A 19,832-nucleotide genomic window follows, 5' to 3' on the forward strand; every position below is an offset into this window, starting at 1 on the left:
CTCCCCGCGCGGAGCGGCTGATTTAGCGCACACGGCTCTCTCCCCGCCGCAGCGCCCGACTTGGTTCAGCCCAGGGCAGGCGCTCGCAATAAGCCCTGTCCCCTTAGAAGAGCCTCGCTTCAGCCTCTCCTTTCTCCCTCCCACCGCCGCTGCGCACTGCTCGGCTCTGGCTGGGCCCGGGCGGCGGAGGAGGCTCCACGAGTTCCTGCTCCCGGGCCCGGGGCGCGCGCACGGGGTTGTCCGGCCGGCGGGTGCGCGCAGGGGGTGCCGTGCGCGATCCTCCGATGCCGCGGTGAGATGGCATCATCCTGCGCGGCGGAGCGCGGCGCGGAGGGGTGAGCAGCCGGCGGGAGAGAAAGGAGAAGGAGAAAAAGGTGCGTGGAGGAGGCGGCGGCAGCAGCTGGGAGGCTGCGAGCCACGGTACGGAACAAAACAGTGCCGCAGCCGTTCCGCCGTGCGGTCTGGGCTGGTCTGAGGAGGAGGACGGCCGCAGCTTTCCTGTTTCCCCGCGTCCGCAGCGGGGGAGCGGGGGCCGGGGGCTGCCCTGTCACGGCGCGGCGGGAGGAGGGCGATGGGCGTGGGGGTAAAATGGCGAAGGGCGCCGCGCCGAGGGCTCGCTCTGGCTTTCCGGCGTTAACCCGTCGTAGCCCCGCGCCCTGCTGCAGGGCGGCGGAGGGGCATGGCGGCTCCCGCTTTCCCCTCGGTGCTGGTAGTGTCTGTATGAGAGCCCCCGGCCCGGCCTGCCTGCGGAGGGAGCGGGATGCCGCTGTCAGCCGGGAACGGCGTTCCTTCTGTCTGAGGGCTGAGCACCGCCGCTGTCAGCGCCCGGCTGGGATGGAAGCGAGGAGGGGAGGTGGCGGTGTGACGGCCGGGTTCACCTTCGTGGGGTGGGACTGAGGAGAGGGGCGAGGGGCGGGAGGAGCAGTGCCCCTCACAGCGAGCCGCTGTCACCTTCCTGCGTGCGCGCCGGGAGAGGTCACCGCTCGGCTGTGTCTGTGAGCACGGCTGGGGCCTCCGTGTGTGCGTTCAGCTGAGCGGGCTGTGTGAGTGTCAGGCCTCAGAGGACCTGTTTGTGCCACTTATCTTTCTTTGTGTTGTGGCATGAGATGTTACAACTTGGTGTCACTGTTTATTTACCTGGATTCTGTTTTTTTTTTTTTTGTTTGTTTGTTTTGGGAGGGGAGGGTAGAAGTCTTATATTTGGAACAGGACTAGTTCTCAGCCAAGTTAAAGCAGGGTGAACTACCTCTGCTTTCCAGATCTGTGTGTTGTTTAAACTGTACATCAGAGAGAAAAAGACTGAACGCCATCTGATTTTTAAGGGGAGCTCTCCAGTGTTTACACGAAACAAAAAGTGCCTTTCGTATTTCAGCTGTATCTTCACATGGGACCTGTGTCATATTGAAAATTCTGTCCAGGTTGTGCAAGTTTACTGTCTAGTAAGCCAATTTTATTACTGTCACTAACCCCAGATGGCTGGGTTATTTATAAACGTATGCTTGAAAGACAATACCGCCGTGGTAGTTATGTGTCTCCCCTTAATTTAGTTTAATCTTTTTTTTTTTTTTTTAAAGTGATTAGTGTTTAACTGTGATAATTCTTCATTAACTTGGGCTGCTTTTTTATGGGTATGCCTGCTGCGTTTGGTATGGTATGCCACGTTGGTAGAGGTTTAAACTGAATAATTATTTTAATATGACTAAAAGTTAAGAAATTTCAGTAGAAAATATCTGAGGATTTTTCCTCCATTTGAGAAACATTTAGCAGTTGTAAAAGCATAGCTTATCTGAAAACTTGAGGTGCTTTCAGATGGGGCAAATGTTTCTAGCTGATGTTGCTTGCAAAACTGTTTAGAATCCTTTTATCACTTCTTTGATGTGTGTTTTACTCTTAAGAGTAAATATGTGATTCTGTAAATGCGTGTAGCTCAAATAGCTTACCATTATCAGTAATATTTTTTTCAGTGATACTGTAGGATAATTCCCTTAAATACATAATAATACCTGAAAACATGAAAGCAATTTTATGTACCTGGGACACATTTAATCTGTCAGCATGGAACAGCTTGGTACTGAAAGAGTGTAAATTCATTTTGTTGGAAAGATGATTTACATTTGTTGTTGAACATCAGTGAACAAAACATTGTGAGTTTATATGTTCTTGTTTAAGGATTGTCAATAAAGTTAAAATAATTACCTGTCTAAAGGTGCTTTTTAAATCTTGGGAGTACTCGCAGAGTTCAGAGCCAATTTATTTGCCTAATTCCTTGGAAGGAAGAGAAGTGCTTGCTAGTTCTGTTGCTCGACCTTTTCCATTTCATGTGAAATGGAGAACTTTGGTAAGTTGAAATTGCTATGCATTTTCCTGTTTTTTATTTTTTTTTTTATCTGAGAAGAATGTACATAGGGAAAGAGATTCTTCTTTTTCCACCTGACTCTTCTTTGTTCCCAAAAGCCAGTATCTGTCACAGGAAGTTGGTATTGCATTCAGCTTTTTCATGCTTCAGAATCCTTACACTGTTAAAACACTGGATTGGAAATTTTAAGGAACTATTTAAAAAAAAAAAAAAAAAAAAAGCTAATGACTTAGCCATTTCCAATTAATAAATATGGCTTACTGTTTATTCACTTAAACAAAACTGTTAGCTTGAAGCCAAAAGACTAACAAAAAATACATGTGTCTATCTGCTAAAATGCAAAAACTTAAGTGGCTTGGAAGGGGAATTAATTGAGTGATGGATAAATGCAGGCACCTGTGTGTGTATCATGCCTTCCTTCAAGTTGTGCTTAAGTGACTCTTGAAAGTTACTTTCAGTTAGGGTAAAAATATTTTCTTTCTTTATAAAGGCTGAAGAGAATGGATAAATATGTCATTATCTTTTAAGCTAGGTTAGTACTCTGCTTACCTACTTCTGCACCGTGTAGCATTCACCTCAATTAAAAAGTGTCTTCCGAGCTCTTAACAAATTGCTTAAGACTCTAAGTCAGTAGATAAGCTGCTCCAGTGTTCCTTCCGGAATAAAAGTTTGTAAATTGGGGGCAGGGTGGCAGTGTTGTTCTGTGGTTTCTGTGGTAGTGTCAGATTAAGCAAATCATGCCTTTCTTGCTCTCATTATGAGTCTTGTAAACTAGAACTGCCAAACTTCCTTTGAATTCCGAGTTAAACTACAGTGACATTCTTTAATTGTTTTGGTCTGTGTACAAATACAAAGAACAGGGGTTGGTTATATCCAACACTGTCTTTAAGTTTGTTTTCTTTGCATGTGTAGGCTTCTTAATTTCTCTGTCGGTGTTAGTTCAGACTTAGGATAATCTGTTGATGTTCTCAGGTAATGACCTAAAAAAATCATAGGTGAGGACCGTTACGCGTTTCAGAGATCTTACCTCTGTTTTCTCAAAGGGGCATGGTTTGGCTGGAGGGGAAATCTCCTTTTCCCAATCATCAGGAATTGAAGTGATCCAGGAGAAGAATTCTAAGGGCTTTCAGAACAGCCCTTGTAGAACATAGAACAGATCTTTTGAGTGATGTACCCTCTTTTATTTCACACAGAGTACCAATATGTTTTTTTTTTTCCTTAAAATTTACTATAGTAGCTTTAAGGGAAAGGTTTTTTTTTTTTTTTTCTTTGTTTTTATTCATTTTCTCTAAGTGGGAAGTTCTAATTACTGCTTTTTGACGTGTGATTTTACTGTTTTTGAGGACTTGATAGTTTAACCAGGACAGAGTTGAGCTCTGTCTTGCTTTCCTAATGCTGCTTACAGATGAATGCTACGCAATCCAGGGAAGCTATGAACTGTCAGAATGGTTGAAGTGATGATGCAGTCATACACCTGGGAGTGTTTTGTGGTTTTCTTTTGTTTCTTTTTTTCCTTCCTTTTGACATTTCAGGGAAGTCCTTGTATTACGTGTAGTTCTTGGTAGCAACTAGACAAGTGGAATGTGGTATGAAGTAATTTCTGATTGCAGGTTTGCACGAGCACATACTGTTCTGTAACAATAGATAGGTGGCAGACAAGCCGTTTTTCATTCCCTTGCTCCTTAGTCAATTGTGAGGGTTATGCAAGTTTCTCATGTAATGTAAAGTTTGATTTCAACATTGTCATTTGAGTTTGAAGAGTCTGTTAGAGATCATTTAGTCCAACTCCCCTGCGATCAACAGGGACACCCAGCCCTTCCAGCCTGATCTTGAATGTCTCCAGGGATGAGACATACGCCATCTCTCTGGGCAACTTGTGGCAGTGCCTTACCACTCTTACTGTAAAAAACTACTTCATTATATCAAATCTAAATCTACCTGCTTTACTTTGAAACTATTTGGCCATGCCTTGTCACTGCACACCCTGCTGAAGAGTCTATCCCTTTCTTTCTTACAGCTTCCTTTTAGATACTGAATGGCTGTTCCTCAGAACCTTCTCTTCTCCAGGCTAAGCAGCCCCAGCTCTTTCAGCCTGTTCTTACAGGAGTGATATTCTATTCTGTGGATAAATTTTGTGGCCCTCCTCTGGGTGTGCTCCAACTGGTCTGCGTCTCTCCTGTACTGAGGACTTTTCATCAGTGTTTCAGGTGAGGCCTCACAAATGCAGAGCAGTCATGAAAGCACTTCCAAAATCTTAAAGAAAATATGAATTCAGATTTAACTTACAAATTTCTTGACTTTGAACAATAAACATAGTAGTGTTGCTTTATAAGGGCTTTTGACTAGAATAAAGTCTTTAGTAGAAGTTGGAATGAATCGTGTTTAACAAAGTAGACTATCTGCTTGGGCTTCTGATTTTTATTTTGCATTTTTTTATCATTTATCTTATTATTGGAATATGTTAAAAATGTTAGTGTTCATAGAATCATAGAATCCTTAGAGTTGAAAGGGACCTTTAAAGGTCGTCTAGTCCAACTCCCCATAGTTCTACTTCAAGTGACTAGAGTCTGAACATACTTAATTGTAACCAGTTCATAGAAGACCTGAAGACCTTTTGACATCCTCACTGCCAGGGACATTAACTTGCAGTTATGCCACTATTCTGGCCAGTAAGTTTTTTCTTCTCTAGTAAAAATTCAGCCTCTGAAGTCTAAACTAAAGAATTTTTCATTGCCTGAAAGCAATTCTGAATGAATCTTCCAAATGTAATATTCTGTTCCTAACAAGACTAGCACATTTTCTTGATCCATCTTAGATGTAAATGGCACAGAATACAAAGAAACACTTGTAGCCGATGTTTTCAAGTAAGAATGAAGTACAAAATTGTTCTGTTTCTTTTTTTTTCTGTTAGAAATTGAGTTAACAATAATATTTTGCTCCATTTGTTTGTTTTATTTCTTACACTTTCAAGCTTCATCACTTTGTAACCTGAAGTAGGCAGGAGAGAGCTCTTGTCTGTGCTTCTGTGACACAGAGGAGAATGTTGAAAGTATGTTTTGCACACGTTTCTAGTTTCTGGGGCTTCTAACCAAGATTTTTTTTTTTTTTTACTGAAAACATTTTAATGGAGCAGCAGATTAGCAGTGCAGTCCTTTAAAACAAACAACAACAAACACTTTCTTTTATTTCTTGTATACTTGGCTGAAAGATATGAGAGAACTTGGGCTGCATATACGTTTAATGTAGTCAGTGGTACTTCTGTATAAATCACATAAATAAACTGTAGTTTTAAAGCAGTGGAAAGCAAACAGGAAGTACAGTGTTACTAATCTGTGAAATTGCACAATACATTCAGACATCAGAGCTGAAGAAAGAACACACGTTCAGTTTTGAAACACAGTGCTTGTTTTTTTTTTTTTTTTACTGTTTTTACTGACTGGTATATTGAATTTTGTGTTCTTTAGTGTGGACGTTGACATTAAAGTATCTGTGCATAAATATAACAGTCAAAAAGCAAAACATAAGAGGAAAGCTAAAATGAAGAGCAACAGGATTGCCACGTTTCCCTTTTCCCCTCAGGATAGAAGTGTGGGAGCTGCTTTTCCTTCAATTTCAGTTCTCTTTGTACTCCCTTTTTTCCACTCCTCTCTTTTTCTTTTTTTTCTTCTCACTTCCAGTTGCGGTCTTACAGTATCTTGTCAAAAAATGAGCACTGCCTTATTAAGGGTTCTGGAAAGCTTTCTGTCTAAATAGATTGGATCAAGTGTGTTTTTTGACTTCTGGATGCAAGTTACAAGGATATGAAAAAATTGAGAGTCTTGAAAATCTGGTAGAAGGTCAATGTAATTTGTTTGTCATTTACAAATAAAAAGTAATAAATAAAATCCCTATCTGCCTGTCTTGTAAGAAGTTGCTGCCAAAACTGCTTTTTGTAAGCTAAATACTATGGTATGGAAACCTAGTTGGAGGCTTAGATTATAATGTGGCAGAAAACTTGCTTAGAATATGGTAACTTATATTCTTCTGTCAGGGAAAGAGGTTTAAAAGTTAACTGGCAAAATCTGGAAGTGTTGAAAGTTATTTTTTGATAATGGAAGTGGGAATTTCAGAGGGTCGTACTGGGCAAGCTTAATGATGATCTGTACTCTTGTGTTAGCATAGGAGACCCAGCATGTGCTGGAAAGAGTAGGTGGGAATATTCATTAAAATGGAGTGTAAATAGAGTATTTAGTAGTAAAAGCCTGACATGGTTATAGATTACTGTATCAAAACATCTGATTAGGAATGAACTAAAATGTAAATGTTGGAAAGTGTTAGGAATCTGACATACACTAGCTTGCATGCTATTTTTATGTTAGTTTTATATGTTTATTTAGAAAATGCTAAATATTACTGTAGTATGGTGGCTAGCCTTGGTATTACTTGGGGACCTCCTTGCTTTAAATCTTGTCACAGATAGTCTGTTGTGCTTCTTGGTTATCTGTATTGAGAATTGGAGTAGGGTTGTCTATCAGAAAGTAATTGTTAGAAGATACATTTGGGTTGACTGATGTATGATTCAAAGTCATAGAGTCATTAAGGTTGGAAAGAGCCTCTAAGGTAATCTAATGTAACAGTCCACCTCTCATCTATATTGACCACTAAACCATGTCCCTAAGTACTGCATCTACGCATTTCTTGAACGCTTCCAAGGATAGTGACTCCACCAAATTCCCTGAGCAGCCTGTTTCAATACTCACCACTTTTTCTAGGAAGAAATTTTTCCTAATAGTCGACCTGAAAATCCCCTGATACAATTTGAGGCCATTTCCTGTTGTCATTAGTTAACTGGGAGAAGAGGCCAACGCCCACCTTGCCACAACATTCTTTCAGGTTGTAGTTGAGAGCTTTAAGGTCTCCTCTGAGCCTTCTCTTCTCCAGACCAAACAATCTCAGTTCCTTCAGCTGCTCCTCAAAGGACCCATGTTCCAGACTTTTAACAGCTTCGCAGCTCTTTTCTAGACGTTCTCCAGGGCCTTGATTTCTTTCTTGTAGTGAGGTGCCCAAAACTGATTGCAGTACTCGAGGTGTGACCTCACCACAGAGGGCGATCACCTCCGTAGTGCTGCTGCCTGCTCCATTTTTGATGTAGGCTGGGTGTCAGTGACCTTTTTGGCTCCTGGGCATGCTGCTGACCCATGTTCAGCCACGTGTTGATAAACACCCCCACATCCTTTTCCTCAGTGCAGCTTTCCTGCCACTCTGCCCAAAGAATGTAGCACTGCATGGGGTTGTTATGACCAAACTGCAGTACATGGCACCTGGTATCGTTCAACTTCATCCCATTGGCCTCAGCCCAGCAATCCAGCCTGTCCAGATCCCTCTGAGTGGCCTTGCTACCTTCAGGCAGCTGAACACTACCTCCTAACTTAGTGTCATTTGCAAACTTACTGAGGGTGCACTGAATTCTCTCACCTAAATCATCAATAAAGATATTTAAATACAGAAATGATTGCTATATAATCATAGAGAGTATCTGTTGCTAAATAATAGTTATTTCAATAAAAAGATGATAGGCATTAAGTCCAGGACATTAACTAATTATGTCTAAATACTTCCTATGAGGAAGTTATTTTAGGCTGCCTGTTATTCTAGACTGCCCACTACAGGCTTTTATTTTTTTTCCAACTGCCTGGGTCAGCCTGCTGTCAGAAGATTTTGGTGTACTTGCCTATGTTCAGTCAATCTATTATCTATAGCTTGCTTCAGTTTCAAACCTTGAAAGGCCATAAGAAAGCGAAATCAGAGGAAATAAATCTTACTTACGAAGGCATACTCTTTGGGCCTATTTTTCTATGTACTTGAAAATTATGTTTCAAGCACTTTCCTCCCCATCCCTGGAGGAAGTAAGAATATTTTTTTCAGATGTTGATTGACCCTGCTTCTCCTCCCAGCTTAAACAGCTGATTTTCCAAAGCTTGATATAGAAGGTATAGGAATAGAATAGAGAGTAAAACAGGTAACTTCATCTGTGCAACTGGTGCAACATCCATGGAACATCTCAAATTAATGTTTTGTGTATTCTTTTGATCATTTCTGATGCATGCCTTTTCTCAAGTAATATATAGTAGAACTGGAGAAAGTACAAGGGGGCAGCAATAATGACTCACTTCTATGGATGAAGACTTACAGGATGACTGAGGATTCTTAATGTTCTTCAGACTGGAAGAAAGATAATGCATCATGGTAGGTATAAACAGTGGTGTGGTTAATTAGTTTCTTTTCCGGTACTTTTTAGAAAAAACAAAACAAAAAACCGGAAAAAGGCCACATCAAACAGCAGTGGTAAGCACTAGTTTCAAAACAGAACAGCTGTTCTTCAAAAAACTTGTAGCTTAGATGTGCAACTTGTTACTGTAGATGTAAAGTCTATGTGGTATTATGAAATACCTTGTGCACATTTTAGTCTATTGTGAGCTAGCTCAGGGCAATATATTGCAGTCTTTGAATCCTCACACTGTATATTTACAATTAGAAATTTATGTCTGTAAAGTTTTTTTGACTTGGGAAGCCATCCAGAGGGACCTGGGCAGGCTGGAGAAGTGGGCCCATGTGAACCTAACGAGGTTCAATAAGACCAAGTGCAGGGTGCTGCACATGGGTCAGGGCAATCCCACGTGGTTTATAAAGACTGGGGGAAGATCTCCTTGAGAGCAGCCCTGCAGAGAAGGACTTGGAGGTCCTGGTGGATGACAAGCTGGACATGAACCAGCAGTGTGCGCTTGCAGCCCAGAAGGCCAACTGTGTTCTGGGCTGCATTAAAAAAGGGGTGGCCAGCAGGGAGAGGAAGGTGATTGTCCTCTACTCAGCTCTTGTGAGGCCCCATCTGCAGTACTGTGTCCAGGTCTGGGGCTCCCAGCACAGGAAGGACGTGGAGCTCTTGGAGCGGGTCCAGAGGAGGGCCACTAAGATGATCAGAGGGCTGGAGCACCTCTCCTGTGAGGAAAGGTTGAAGGAACTGGGCTTGTTTAGCTGGGAAATGAGAAGGCTCCAGGGAGACCTCATTGTGGCCTTCCATTACTTGAAGGGAGCATATAAACAGGAGGGGGAATGGCTGTTTAAAAGGGTGGATAGTGATAGGACAAGGGGGAATGGTCTTAAACTAAGACGGAGAGGTTTAGGTTAGATATTAAGCGGAAGTTTTTCACAGAGAAGGTGGTGAAGCACTGGAACAGGTTGCCCAGGGAGGTTGTGGATGTCCCATCCCTGGAGGCATTCAAGGCCAGGCTGGATGTGGCTCTGGGCAGCCTGGTCTGGTGGTTGGCGACTCTGCACACAGCAGGGGGGTTGAAACTAGATGATAATTGTGGTCTTTTTCAATCTAGGCCATTCTGTGATCCATGATGGATTGTTAGGCTTGATGTCTCTTTCAAGAGACCTGCATGGGAGTATGACTCTGGAATCAGGGCTGGTCATAGGAGAATGTCCTTAGGAAAATCTTTAAGTTCATGTTTTTCTGAGGGACCAGAAATTGCTATACCAATTAAGGAAATACAGGTTTGTGAAAAAGGAGCAGTTAATGTGCAAATTCTATTACAAAGCCCTCAGCTTCTCAGAAAATCACTTAGTACTTTAATTATCTGCATTTATGGATTGAAAAGATTCGCAGCAAAGAGAGTGTGTTGACCATGCTATGAAAGTTTAGGTTATCTGGAAAAGAGGAGCTTCAATGCTTTTCCCTTGTCACTCCACTGCCTCTCATATCTCTCTTCAGAAGTTCCCCTGAAATGAACATGAATGGCAGGAAAGATTTGGAAATTGACTTCCTTGAGTTGGATGACCTTTGCCTTGCAGTGTTAGTAGTCACTAAATGGAAGTTTTCAAGGCAGTGGTGTCCTCCAGCATTAGCTAATAATGTTTGCAGGTTTTATAACATAGTTTTCTGCTTTGTATCAGGAAGGGTACTTCTGCTGATGAGAGTGTTTTTGTATTCTTGTGAGCTCTGTTTGCTCTGTGGAAGTGCAAGTGAATATTTGAAACTATTTTACTACAAAATTGAAGTTGTTTTCACATAGTCCACTGATTCTTTTGTAGCATTGAATTAAATTTGATGTGGAATGTATTGATGTGGTTCAGTACTTACCCTTAAGAATTCAAGCTTTGGGATCTTCTGGTAGGCCTTATGCATGAGTCAACTTCATGCTCTCAAGCTTGTAGTTTTAGTGTGGTGACAGGTGTTCTTAAAGCAGTTAAATTTTGGAATCAGGTTATGTCAGAATCACACTGGAAAATAATTAGCAGAAGCAGGCAGCTCCGCTTTACTAAGTAAGAGCTTTTATCACCGAACACCTTAGTAAGGGTCATGTTGAATCCTCCAGCACTTTAAAGACTGCATGGCTTCTGAAAAACTAGGGGACAGTGCTTAGCTTAGTGATATGAGGCTGTAATAGGTAAGACTAGTGGGATCTGTGCTGGGAATTGGGACATGTTGAGATAGATAGCTGAAAAGATGTTTGCATAGCACGTTATAAAAAGCATACTGGAGAAAAGAGTGGGAACGTGGAGTGAATTCTGCTTACACCTTTTGGAGCTATTTTTTGAGATAGTTACTGAGGAGAGGTGCAGCATATCAAACCTCTTACTGGCAAAAGATGTGCAGAGATTCTGTCTACCGTTTCAACCTTTAAACTTGAGGCTGTTTCTCCTCTTCTCTGAGTATTGACTGGTTGTCTTTCATTGACTTAGCAAAACAAAGGGGAAACCGGGAAATATCTATTTTGTGAGACAATATTAATGCATTTCTTGTACTGGGTATTGCTTAATCATGGTTTCTATAACCTCACAAGAACAAGGGGAAAGAAGTGATGAGGGCACAACAGAAGTAACAAAAAGCTCTTGATCAGTGTTATTTTATGTTCCTTTGGAATTTTTTGGTAAGTTGTACTGTGACTGCAATAGACACGTTTACACTAGTCACAGTTATTGTGACTAATAAGGTCATGGTGATAGGCATGAATTGTTGTGAGTGGATTCTGTAAGCTATCCTGGCACTCTTGGTATGTGCTCAGGCTGCCTGCCTACTCTGAAGCCTGTACTTCTCCATTTTCCATATTGCTGTAATACACAGAGCTAGATTGTATATTGGAGTGCCTATGTGTAACTGTGGTCAAATTTTCATTTTGCCATTTAGGTATTCTAAACATGACTAATATTGTAGGGCTATATTCTAGTATATTACTTTTCTATTGATGCAAGTCTGATATACAGTAACTTATTTTCACCATAAGGATTCTCCTTAGTGGGGGGCAGCTTGGAGAATCGTATCATTGCAGCATAGAATGGTTTGGGTTGGAAGGCACTTTTAAGATTGTTTAGTTCCAGCCCCCCTGCTATAGGCAGGGATACCTAATAAGCAGTCTGTTATGTGTGTGGTGTTCTGGCGGTTGTGGAGGCCATTCACTTGAACATTAAAATGAGGGTAAAAATACTCTTCTCTGATTTCTTGACATGTGTGTTGTAACTTCTGTTCTATTCAAACAACCTGGAAGCTGTTTACTCTAGTTGTCTCACCTCTGTGCATGTGGGCCTAACTGTAATACACAGAGGAGGCACTGTGATATTTTTTGTCATGGCATTTTGTGGAAGAACAAGAAGCATCATCGTGATCGTGATTCACAATCACAGTGTGCCCTAAGTATCTGATCAAATAAGTTGTTCTGTGTACAGTGAAACTAGGCTTCATACAATTTTTTGTTATGTCCTCACAGTTGTTTTCTCCTTCTGCTCTTCTAGACCTTTTTACTTGTAAAAATATCCAGCTTAGACTGAATCAAACCCGTGTCTGTGATGGCCTTTGAGTCAGGCAATGCAGATGACTTGAGTTCATGCTGCGATCCTTTGCTCAGCAAGCACAGGAAATTCTTTCTCCTCTGCCTTTCTGTTGATTTTCTTGAAGCTCCTGGAAACCAGGTGTATCAGAGGGCATTACTTTGCAGTTTAATTTAACTGGATCTGGTGGTGAACAGATGTGTTTAGAGGGATGGAGGTGAAAGGAAGAGTGGGAAGAAGTGATTGGACAGTATGAGTCATACATGTGATGTTTGCTTGGGAAACCAGGCTAAAAAAGGTTTCTGCCAGAGAGCTGCTAGTCTAAGTATAAGACAAAACAGAACAGGCAGACATGCAGTGGAATCACAGTCTGTGATTTGTTTAGACCTCTTGCATAACACTCTTAAAAGCAGGTTTTGTAAACCTCTGTACTGTACTTTTTTTCCTAGACCTGAATATGAGGCTGGCAGTGTATTGCAGTTAATGCATAGTTCCAGCATAGAATAATAGAATGGTTTGAGTTGGAAGGGACCTTAAAGACCATCTGATTTTAAGCCCTCTGCATTCGGCAGGGGCAGTCTGAAACAATGGTCAGTGAACGTATGTGGAAAAAGATGCAATATTTTTAAGCATAGCTTGCTCTCCATGCTGTTATCTAACCTGATGTTTGAAGAAGAGTGGTAGTTTGCTTTCCAGTTCAGATCTGTGTAGATCTGCTGTAATGCTGGTAACTTGGAACTTAATAAAAAAAATATTTGCAATTTATTTGGAATGTTGGAGCATCTTTGGAGAAGCTGTTAGCTGCCAAGAACTACCGCCTTGTCCTGCTGTCAAGACATTATGGACTCTGAGAAGCAGACTGCCAAAGCTGAAATTGTACTAATGTTGAAGCATTAGTTGTAAGGAAGCTGGTGGCATCTCCCCAGTAGTACTCTCTATGGGCTCGGGCTTGGTGTAAACAGGACATATAGTGAATGTATGGTTTATGGGGTGAATGATTAGTGCTAGGATCACTCTTACTGGACTTAAAAGAGTTCAGTGTTCAGTGTTAGAATAGAATATATCCTACAGTTACAAATGTTTTGAAACAATTGTTCTGCCTTGTTTCCTGGATTGATATGTTTGTATAGTTAACATCTACAAGTCCGATGGAATACTGCTGCATTTACTGTATTTACTTCTTAAATAGTAATGGCCTTGGGTTCTTGTTTTTTAATTTTTATGTACATACGCTCAAAATTCAGAAATACCCAAAGAAGAATCAGAGAAGCCATTAAAAAGTAAAAGTTTATAATAAAGGCATCTGCAAGAGTCTTGTCTTTGTAAGTTTCTAAGTATTGTGTTAAACACTTGAAAGTTATTTGTTTTTCATTTTAGTAACTGGTATCATTTTTTTTTTTTTTTAAGTGTAGGTCTGCATGTCTGTCAGTATTTGTTTGACTGTTAAAAGTTTAGTTTAAAGTTAGTTCAAGTACCACAGAACAGAATATGTTGCTCAGCAAGGGATGAGTGCCGTATTACAATATTATTCTAAAAGTACTGTGATGGTGTGCTTTCCCTGTGTGCTGAGAATTCGAGCCAGTACTCTTAGCAGTGTTATTTTAAATGGTCATTGGAAATCTGATTTTGTTGCCTACTTTGCTTACTGTTTAAACATTGACTCAAGCTACTGCTAATACTTACAATAGTTCTGCAAGTGCTACTTAATAGAAAAGAACCATTTAATGCTGCTCACTGCATCTTACAGGCTTGCAAGTTAATTGTTAAAATTTTCTATTCTATTCTTTTTCTTTTTCTTTTTTTACCTTCAGTTGGATCATAGATCTGTAGCTAAAATCATCGTCACATGGACTCATAAATTTAACAATCATTCTAGTGCATATTGTCACAGAAGTTAGGACTGCCATAGTCATAAAATCTGGTGGGGAATGTGCACGTTACATGTTTAGAGTCATGTTAAGATTCCAATCTTAAATATTGTTTATTTTTTAACATACAGTTTTCTCATGTGCTTCTGTGATAGATTATTAAAATATTCCCTCTCCTCCCAAACAAAACAAAACAAAAAAACCTACTAGATAGTTTAGGTGGGAAACTCGAAGACAAAATTACTCACAGGGCTGGAAGTTGAAGTAGTAAAGGTGAAAACAGTGAAAAAATAATGCACAGTAAAAATAGTACGTGATTGAACTTAAGCAGATGAAAAAGTAGTGTGATTGGGAATTGGTAATTTGTACTGGGACCAAAGCAGAACATCAAAAAGACAAGGAATTTAACATATTTTGTGAAGAATGAGCAACATTTCAGTGTTGTACAAACAGATGTATTGAGTTAAATTGGCAGAATGTAAACCTTTCAAAAAGAAGTTGGATTAGAAAGCAAAGGTTAGAGCTATTTGTGTAATTTGGACCTTGCTTTCCTTGCCAAGTAGGAGTTAATTAAAGTTAATAAAATTAATTAGTTATATGTGAAAAGGAGGATTATAAAACAATGTGTGCGTATCTTAAGATCAGGCACCCTATTGAAAGAAAACAAGACTTATTATGAAATATTTTGACTAAAGATATCCTTGGATATAGTTTCTAGCTGAAGCTTCTGTTCAATGGAGGCAAATTTTTCCTCCTCACATATACAAATATATTATTATTTAATAAAAGTTATTAGCTTGTTTTATCATCTGTCTCTAGCCTGTATCCCTAGTCTGTTCCTACTTGCCATATATATTTGGTCAGAAGGGGGAATGGAATTGCTGACCTTTTAATTAGCCCACACTCGATCTTGACAATTAAGAGGACTTATTAAATGGAAAAGGATTTTTTAAATTTTTAAGAAGTGAAGAACAGCAAATGAATTTTGTCGCAAACATCAAGCAGAAAATTAATAGTTCTCTGATGGCCTGTTAGTATTTATGGAAGATATCCCTTGCTGATAAGCATAGTCTTTCCATTACGACTTAGAATAGCAAGCATGCTTGTGGAGCTCAGGGAAATAAAACTTGGACTTTAAAACTCTGTATTTCCCTAGGTGGAAGTAATGTCACAATTTTAGTTGATGACCAAAGATATGCATTTAGGGAGTGCCAATACTTAGACTATTTTGGTGTTGGCTGTAGACAGGACAAGAGATGTTGGAATAATCTTTTACTGGCTGTTCTGCTCTGTTTAATGAAAGCTAACATGTTTTTGTGTGTTACGCAGACCGTTCTCCAGATCTGAAACAAAGATGTCAAACTTGGGAGTTGAATATTAAAGAACAGTTCTGAATTTAGTTAGGTATGCACTGGAGATGTACTTGAGAGTGAAAATAGTATCTGTGGAGTAGGAGTTATGGTGTTTATGGGGAAAAGTGGTATGTGTGGTGGAGGAAAAACGACAAGTGATTTTTAGATTGTGAAACATGACTAGGCAAGCAAGGGGGAGGGAAGTCTAAAATGTGCCATAAAACTAACTGTTGAATGTGTGGTTCCAGATATGCAGAGGAGCAGGCTCCACATGGGCAGAACTTTGTCACGAGGTTGTCTCAGAAACTGTCTTGTGGGCTGCACTGGGCATGAGGACTGAGAGATCAGAGGTAATGATTAGTCTAAGAGATTTCACTGTGCAGTCTTTGATTAGTCAGCCAAGGTGAGAGATTTATGTGTGCTGAGTAGAGCTTGGAAATGGCACGTTTAGGATCCGGTAAGTGATAGTTCTTTTAAGTTATAAGCCGTGTTTGTAGGAACACTTTAACATGTTTACGTTTATTGCTCAGAGATGCCCTTAATATACTGGGTGCAGGGAGGATCATAGAAATTTATCAGAGGGTGGAATCTGTGAGCAGTATTTTCAAAGTAGTTTCAAAGTTAAATCTTTCTTGCGAGGAGAAAGTCCTCCTTTGATCTCTATTTGTGTGTAATTAGTTTCGGAGGTGGAATTTTACCAACATGAAAAGGAAATCTTTAATTTTTATTTTCTTTCAATGATACAGAATTACTGCTTTTCTAAAAGGAATATAGCTACATCTGTGAAGTTGTTGATTAAAAAAATCAGAAAGAAATACGTTTGATTTGTTATAAGTAATTGAGAAAAATACTGTAGCTTTGGTAGAGACATAGTGAGAATATATGTAAACTTAAGGGGTCTTGGTGTTAAGAGTATTCACTTAAATTTAATGATACTCTTGAGATCGGCGATTATTGCCACTATTATTGTGATAAATGGTGAAATAGATTTTCAAATCGGATTTGCATTGAATAGAAATTCTATTTTCAATTCTTTTTGAAATCTGAATGGAAGGAAGTTAAGAAATTTATTTGCATTTGACATGAGAATTTTTTTCATTCTTTTCTTGATTTTGTTCATTTTTATTTTTAGAACAAAAGTCTTGCTTCCAACTGTAGATTTTTAACGTTATTGGAGAGGAGTCATCATTCCTCCCTCCTTTTCTCCCTGCTCCTCCTCTCCCTTCCCCAGATTCTACTCCTGATGTTGCCACCACCTGAAACTGAAAACAGGTGTTGTTATTGTGTGCTGTTACAGTACAGGCACTTTTGATACTGTGAAGATAAAAGTTTTAGATGAGTGATGATTTCAGGAGGCTGTAGGGATCAGAATCTCCATTTAGTGATCCATGTATACTGCTTTAATTTTCAGGAGTGTTCAGTGTGGAAAGGAGAGATGTTCTTGTCCATGGTGGAGCCTTCAGTACAGGATGAGAGGTGGAGGATGTGGTAGCCTTTATTACAAAAGAGACAGCTCCAGGGGTTGGGGAAAATAAGAAGTATTCACATTTGTTGTCCTGCTTTTGGGACCTCTTTTTCTACAGGAGTAAGGAGGTTGTGCCAGTAATGCTGTCCAATCCTGAAACAAGAGTTTGTATATGTAGAGACAGGAGAATGCAAAGGAAATGGCTGAAGTGTAGAGAACAAATTGATATTTTTAATACTGTGATAGTTTACAGAATTGCATGGATCATGATTGTATTCTGATAGCTATTGATAATCCTGCAGTTGGGTAGCTTATTAATCATTCTGATCAAAAACTTTTTAAAGTTTCTAATGTGTAGGATTTTATAATCAAAAATAACACGGCCTAGTTTACACTTTGTAACAAGTAAATTAACTAATGTCAGCACTATTATTTTCCCATGACTCTTCAGAGAACCATTTAATATCTAGAAATAACACTGAAGATTTTAAGCCTTAATCAATAGATTCAGTAGCCAAACTAGGCATTTGTTTTGAATAACAATCACAACAACTAAATGATTTGGGAGCTGAGGTTAGCGGTAAATGCTGCCCCTAGGACACCTTGTCCGCTGGTTGTTAAGTCTTGCACTTTTATAAATATTTTTTTTAAGCATTTTTCTGTTTGTCTTCAGCAGCTATTTTTCTTTCCCATGTAGGTTTTCTTGCAAATAAGATCAAGAAAATTCTGGTGTTCTCCTTTTTCATCTCTGTGTAGATTTCTTAGGCCTCTGGATCACTATTATCACTTCAGTGACCTCCTACAATCTCCGTCTCCTCCCCTCCTTCATGAAGATTAGGCAACTTGTTTAGTTTACATTTAGATTATTTCTAATTTGAATTTTCTAATTTCAAGAAAACTTTTGCTTCAAATGGGTTAAAAAAAAGTGGTGGTATAATCACATTCTACTGCAAATTTGTTAGTCCCTCTGCTATGTGACTTCTTTCCTGTCCCTGCTTAGTTTCATCCAGTGTGTGTTTATGCTTGTTCTCTTTGCTGCATCACTGCCCTCCGAGAAGCCTGAGGTTTTTTTTTTGTAAACAGTTTTCTTTTAATTTAGTAACCTTTATTTTTATTTTCTTCATCTTTTACTTTCAGCTTTCAGTCTTAATTACTGTTAGACTGCTCTGTCTTTATTCTCCCAGTAATGCTTTACATGTCCTGCCCTTGTAGAAGGCAGTCTATCCCCAGTATCTTACATAATATCACTGCTACTATTTTTATCACTACTTGAAATGCTTTTTTTTTTTTTTTTTTTTAAATATATATTTCTGTGACTACTTCAACATAGTAATTTTCCTGTTAAAGGACATTTCCTGGTGGAATAAGGTTTTGTTGGTACTTCTCTTCTTTGATCATGCCGCAGCATTTGTCCTATATCCCAAACAGCTTTCAGAGAATAATGGGTGTCTCTATTTCAAATCACTAGATAAGAATCTTCATATTGTATGATATAACTTGGCCAGCTTTTCTTCCTGAAGGCTTTGTTTACCTCGAAGAAAGTCCTGTCCAACTGTTTTACTCTGCATGCATCAGACAATGGAGTGTCTTCGTTTATTTGTTGCTTTGGATCTTGAGTGAAAATTACAAACATGATGCGAGCAGGCTCTTCATCCGTAAGAACCACCTGCATCAGGGCTGATTTGTTTAAAGGTGAACTTGGATAGTTACTGATTAGAGTAATGGATTAGAGTAATGGATAACTATCTAAAGTATTGTCATGTTTTGTGTGTGTGGTTTGTTTTTTTTTTGTGTGTGTATATGTGTATGTCTCATGGAAACATGCAGTCCCATAGCCAAAGCAAGCTTCACTTTGTTTTATCTCCTTGCTCTGTTGGTATCTTCCTTGCATTGTAATCATTTCTTCCCAGCCATTATAATCATATTTCCCTTGTGGGGAAAGATACAAAACTGTGTAGAGAACCCTCACTTCAGTGTTACAAGGATATGGGTAAACATGTGTATGCCAAATTCAGTTTGTAGCTTAGGAGCAGGCAGAGCCAGTAATTCAGGTTAGAGCAGGCTGTATGCTTTACAGATAAATCAGCACTTGAAACCTGAGTAGGTTAGACAATTAACTGTGTGCCATGTCTGTATGAGGACTTTGACATATTTTTCTTTTGTTGTTTTCATTTATTTATCTTGATTTGCGCGCCCTAGGAGTAGAGTTAGAAAGCAAACATTTTTAAAAAGCAAAAAACAAGTTCCTCAAAAAACCTAACAACAAGGAAAAAACCTGTAAAAATGATGATAATTTGGTCAGTTACGAAAAAATACCTAAACTAATGTTTACATTTATGATTAGGACTAGAGTGCAGACATTGATTTCTTGAGAAGAGTTTGAATTAGGTTGCCACAGAATTGATTGCACGTGTTGCACTGTAATTGACTTCCATATCAGTGGTCTCTAAAGTGAAGTTTGCAAGATGAGCCATTGAAACGTGGAAAGAAAATTCTACAGCTTGTATGTATATTTTATCTAAAATGATGGGAATACAATGCTAAGGAGAGGCCAGGAATTCCAGGTCCATAGGAAGGCTGGAGCATAGATTTGACCTTGCTGGAAGAAGATGAAATCTGGGAATAGTTAAGCAAACTGTCCAGTTCTGAGCTGTCAGTACTAAGAGAGGAGATAAGGACGTATTTGAGACAGTGTAACGCAATGCCATGAAGATGTGTAAGTGACTGGAGCACTTTCACCCTCAGCAAGTTTGCTGATGATAGGAAGTTGGGAGGATTGGCTGACACGCCTGAAGGCTGTGCTGCCATTCAGCGAGACCTGGACAGGCTGGAGAGCTGGGCAGTAAGAAACCAGATGAGGTTCAACACAAGCAAGTGTAGGGTCTTACACCTAGGGAGGAATAATTGCATGCACCAATACAGGCTGGGGGATGAGCTGCTGGAGAGGAGCTCTGCAGAGAGGGACCTGGGCGTCCTGGTGGACG

At 39.8% G+C, this 19,832-nt stretch overlaps 1 protein-coding gene across 6 annotated transcripts in view; it reads left to right on the forward strand.

The window, feature by feature from the left end:
- Nucleotides 1–235: 235 nt before the first annotated feature.
- The window catches only part of WWP1 (WW domain containing E3 ubiquitin protein ligase 1), a 61,308-nt gene continuing 41,711 nt past the window's right edge, over nt 236–19,832 (forward strand). Inside the window, exons 1-2 of one of the 6 annotated variants that reach the window (XM_085221367.1) lie at nt 236–374; nt 4,374–4,563. The gene's annotated coding sequence lies outside the window, so the exon portion shown is untranslated. Of the gene's footprint in view, nt 421–4,373; nt 4,564–15,708; nt 15,734–19,832 lie in introns of those variants that run through there. The other 5 variants (XM_085221364.1, XM_085221366.1, XM_085221368.1 and 2 more) reach the window with 5 other exon arrangements.

Source organism: Meleagris gallopavo, chromosome 3 (assembly GCF_905368555.1).
Source record: "Meleagris gallopavo chromosome 3, MGAL_WU_HG_1.1, whole genome shotgun sequence".
Taxonomy (NCBI): domain Eukaryota; kingdom Metazoa; phylum Chordata; class Aves; order Galliformes; family Phasianidae; genus Meleagris; species Meleagris gallopavo.